This window comes from Sipha flava, unplaced genomic scaffold, assembly GCF_003268045.1.
Source record: "Sipha flava isolate LNK unplaced genomic scaffold, YSA_version1 274_pilon_pilon, whole genome shotgun sequence".
Lineage (NCBI taxonomy): Eukaryota > Metazoa > Arthropoda > Insecta > Hemiptera > Aphididae > Sipha > Sipha flava.
In genome coordinates, this window is record NW_020272939.1 from 600,163 (window position 1) to 605,640 (window position 5,478).

Consider the following 5,478-nt stretch of genomic DNA (forward strand, 5'->3'; position numbering starts at 1 on the left):
TTTTGTTTTGAGTATTTAACTGAAAAATGTATGGTTGAAATCGTACAATAGGTTAAACAATGATTTTCGTGCGGCCTTGTTAAAAATAATTACCGGGTCGCACTGAATTCCACCCCTGTAACAATATTATAATGATCCACAGATAACAAGTATACCATAAGCGTGCGTAGAGTTTCAAATCGGGGGCAGCAAATATTTTTATTGGCCCAATTTTTATTTTTATACAAACTGCCTATACATAACTATTATACTGTAGAAGCCCGTCGTGACTGTGTTTTTTTTTTGTAAGCTATGTTCTATTTGAACATAGAAAAAAATAGCTTGGTAATTTAACCAACTTATTTTTATTGAGTATTCTACGGTGGTCAGCTTGGACTTTTTGGCCCTAACAAATCTATTTAAACCGACCCGGGGTAGCAAGATGCCGTTGTCATAGTTATTATTTATATCAATAATTTTCTACAAATATGTGGTGAAATTTTTTAAAAAACAAGTGTTCTATTATATATATTAATATATATTTAAATACATTCATTTCGATTCAATTTTTCATGTGCCCGGCTAGCTCAGTCGGTAGAGCACGAGACTCTTAATCTCGGGGTCGTGGGTTCGAGCCCCACGTTGGGCGACCAGAATTTTTTATAATTTTTTTTTTTTCATTTTCTATTTATAATTCAAATATTATTCTAATTATTTATACTTAAGAATGTATAATATATCTATGGCATATTTATGTTTAAAATATTATTTATTAATATTACCTTCGTTCATGTACTTTTAACTCTAATCAACGAACTCAAATTTACTACTAAGGTTTATGGAAATAAAAATAGTTAATATACTGTACGATAAAATATGGTAATAAAACGTTAATTTGTAGTAGCGTTGTATTGCCAAATCTGATTTTAATTTCTGTCATGGTAGTATAATTCAAACAAACGTCCATTCTTTTGACTTTTATTATTAACTATTTTATTATTATTGAATTTATTTTGCTTGTAATATGTGCATGATTGCAGGTAGTGTTTGATTAATGACCACAACCGATATAATCAGGATTATAATATTATTTTATAGTGTTGTTTTATTTATACTTTATGCCATGTATTTCATTATTATATATTTGTTTTACTACCTTCAAGTCTGCTTGCCGTTCATACCATATTATTGCACATAAATGCTGCTCGAAACGTTTGATGTGTGTAGTTTTGCAATACAACACAATGATAAATATTAGTTGATGTACGATTTGCATAGTGACATCAGACGTCCGAGGTAAAAAAATAACTGCGATTTAAATACAGTAAGACTCGCTTAAGACGCTTTTCCCGTATAAGAAACTGTTCTGATGTCACTAGATATTTTCTTTACTAATCAATGTAAAAATTACCTGTTAAGACGTTCATTTTTTCTCTATAAAATCGGATAAGACGCTTTTTTTTTCATTAGATTACGATAAAATGCAGTAATTGTGTGAAAATAAAATTTTACATTACATTACAATTGTATTTTGAGGAATAAATTTTAAATAAAATAAATAAAATAAAAATAAATAAAAAATAAATAAATAAATTTTTCAAGAAGAAGATCTAGACAATCCAGTATCGACTCCTATAATTGCTGCTGATTTACAACACCTCTCTGAAATTCGAAAAGTATTGTCTTTTGTAGAAAATGCCGAAGAAATGTTGGGTTATGTTAATTAAATCGAAAATTATTTTTTCAGAAACGCATTATCTGAATCATAATCAAACAAAATTAGATATTTTTTTTTTAATATGTAATAAAATAGAAAAAATAATAACAATGAAATGACCTGCGTTTATTGATAAATGTATGTATTTGTTTTTTATTTAAATCCAATAGCAAAAATATACGCGATTATAATTTATAAATGTTTTACCTGTTAAATTCATGTTCAATAATAAAAAGTAAACTAGATATTTTAATCATTTAATTTTTTTTCAATTCTCGAACAAGACGCTTTAGTGGTCTCTTTAAGAGCGTCTTAAGCGAGTTTTACTGTACTTCTACGAAATTAATAAATCACACTTGGAAATTAGCTACAGTTACACACAATGGTTTAGTGTGTAGAACACATCATGTGGATATGTTGTGTCTGGAAAGACTTTTTTTTAAGATGAATAAAATCAAACCTTGTTTAAAACGGTCATATCTTAATAGCAAAATAAGCGAATAATATTCAATGACCGTTTGACTAGGACTTTATTTCTGTTTTTCAAACCGATTTTTTTCTCCGTACGTGTGATATTGTGTACATCACAACGCGTTATAATAAACAAGTCATCGAAATGGGTCGTTGAGCCTATTCAGTAGGTCGTACACTTCACTCATTGGGTTTTTGCTAGTCATCATCGGTTTCGCACGTCGTGTGGGCGCTGCGCTAGCGAACGCAACATTACTATCCATAAAAACAATTGTTCTACACCGAAAACGTGGAAACCCCAATTGCTCGCGCCAGATTATTTTTCGTCGATTGCGAATACATTTCGATGAAGCATCTCGTTACATTCGATGGCTACTGTTGTAGCGTTGTGTTGCAGAGTCGAACTAGAACGAGGGGTGATGGGGTAAATTCCCGGTGGACTTTTATTTTTATTTTTTTATTTTGTTTGGTATATTTCGCTGGATTATACTATGCGTTTTTTTCGGTTCTTGAAGACGTAGCAACAAAATATAATAACATGGGTAAGTTAAAATGCGTTAATACGCGTTCTCTCAAACGTAGCTTTCTCTACGCCAGAAATTGAACTTGGTATTAATAAATTTTGCATCGATATACCTCAAACAATTTAATTGTTCGGTCTGTTACATTCGTGCGCTTTATTCTTTCGTAAGTCTTATAAAAAAATATTACTACAGATGGTCGTGTTTTAAACTTAATTGACGAAACGAAGTAGTAGGCGAAAGATGTCGCTTTGAAAAAAAAAATTTCGGTATATTTAATGACCTATTCAAATTCACTCTTTATTACCAAGATTTATTTTGTGATGTACACGATGTAAGTCTAAGAAAAAATGTTTGGAGGAAAACCAAATGATAATATTATAGTTGATAAATTTAAAATTAACGTATTCAATATAAATATGGACAATGTGATATATAAGCTACAATATCGCTTCAAGGACAAAAATAAGCCAACAGCAGATTTCTCGTTCTTAGATCCAAAGTATTTTTATAAAAATTACATTTTTGTCTGAATCAGCTTTTAAAAAATGATGTAATTTGTAAAATTTATTTCAAAATCGCCAAAATATTATTAAAATTGTTAAAGAAGAATTTTGTAGATTTTGTTAAAAAATTACTAGAACTTCCCTTATACTTATACTTATACCCGTTATTTGTCGGAACCAAGAATCTACATAAAATGGATAAAAAATATTTACATAGAAAACGAACGAATCGAATGATTATTAAAAAAGGCTACACACCTAACTGCAAGCTTGTCAATCATGCAGATACAACATTTTTGTACAAGCATCATGTTTGAGCGTCTGTATGATAATTTTGTGCAAATCGCGCTGGTACAAGCAAATGTGAACGTCGCCTCAAAATCTCACTGTCGCCGTTAACCTTTCACGAGGTTTTATAGAGTTTTTGTCATTGTTGTATTTTATTTTTTAATTAAATGTATGATAAGGGACAGAAAGTTTAAATAAGTTTCTTCGTTCATTCGCATGCAATCGTGCCAATATCGTGGATATATTTAATAAGTCGGTTCAAGGAAAAGTTTTTCTTTTCGATAACCAGTCTCTTTACACCGTATGGCATAGTTTTTTGCTTTTCAAAAACTACAGCGAAAGCAGCTAAAGCGAACTCGACGTGCTTGGAACGCGAACCGGTGTTGCTTTTCGAGGCATGGTCGTGCCGTGCGGTGTGACAATGGAAAAACGATGGTCCGTACGAACACATATTGTGTCGATCGACGAGCCGGCAGTTACGGCTAGTAGCCATGTCGTCGTTTACATTGTCGCCTTTCGGGTGGACGCGTTTCAGCCAACGGTTGTGTCCCGCATACGAACGCGCGAACTAATGCGTCGTAGTCAAAGGTCAAGGCGACGATCGCGATCGCGGACCGACCTTCGCCGGGGTTGCGGCCGGTGTCCTTGGGGTCGGCGCTGTCTTTGTTTCCCGTACGGGAACGCGTCGAAAAAAGAGACGGATCGGCACGCGCGCAGGACGATATCGGGGGGAGAGAGAGAGAGAAAACTATCGTTAATTTTATCGCCCGTGTTCGTCGCGCTGCACAACTGCATCGTGTGCGTACGATTCGCGCAGAGGTGCACTTAAAATTACACGATATCCTGCAGTTGGGCAACGATTGTCAATTTACGAGCTGTTGTTGCGTTGCGTTGGGTCGTGATCGCTGAAAGTCCTTGACGGAAAACACGCGCGGTGCAAATTTTTTATTTTTTCCTTTTCATCGTCACCTACATTTACCTACCCGCGTTTGCAGTCCCGATTAGACGTGCAGCTGCACACCGTGCACCGCACAGCCTCGAGGCGTTTAGTAGTGCGCGTGCGAAAAAAAAAAAAAAAAAATGGAACCGTGTCCGGCTTTCAAGGTCGGTGGCAACGGTCCTGGAGGGCAAAACCACTGCGCGGCGATGACACGCAGTAGGATTAACCGTTCGTTATATTCATTTGTTCTGCGTTACTGGCAGCGCGTATTAGTCCGTGCACGCCAAGTCATGATCTACGGCGTACGTGTACGTTTTACGTTATGCCGTCACAGCAGAGAATCGAGATCGCGGCTTCGAGCCCCGGTCGTCGGGCATTTGTGTAGTACGACCAGCGCGCAGGATGTTCAATGAAAAGTTGTTAGGACATCGAAATGATACGATTGCTCTCCTGTCGATCACGGCCCAAAACCGACTAATCTTCTACACTACCAGACGCATCTCCATATAATTTTCTTAAAAACGTTTACCTGTACGTCTATAAATCGATGTTTCGGCTCGTTTGCACAACTAACCTGTATTTGGATGAGCAAAACGATAAGCAATGTACAATTGTACGTTTACAATTTATGATTATAACTGTGTATTGTTTACAGACAGGTAAAACGTGCACGCGTGACGTGTTGTTGGCACGCGCTGTAGACCACGCAAAACCCGGTTCACCAAAATAATCACGAACCGCGAAATGTCGTCAAATCAACGCAATAATAAAAACCGTTCCATTATCTCATCGACGACCGCGGCTCTCCCTATTCTCTCGCTCGTATAAAACATTATGTGCTCTCCTCGTAGTACCTAACTACTACCTACGTGTGATACTATCATTCCGGTTTTATCGTCGGCGTCGTTGTAGAAAGTGTGCGTACGTGTATAATTTCCATCTTATTTATTTGTTTTTTTTTTTTTGGCAGCGATTGCGCATTTTTTTAATTTTTATTCCAACCCACACGGTTTTGCAGTATGATATATCGGAGCACGATATGCCGTTTCACTTTTA

At 35.6% G+C, this 5,478-nt stretch overlaps 1 non-coding gene across 1 annotated transcript; it reads left to right on the forward strand.

Annotated features, from left to right (window-relative positions):
• The first annotated feature begins 555 nt into the window (after positions 1-555).
• On the forward strand, positions 556-628 carry Trnak-cuu. The gene has a single exon. It is a non-coding gene; the product is annotated as a tRNA-Lys (tRNA).
• The last annotated feature ends 4,850 nt before the right edge of the window (positions 629-5,478 follow it).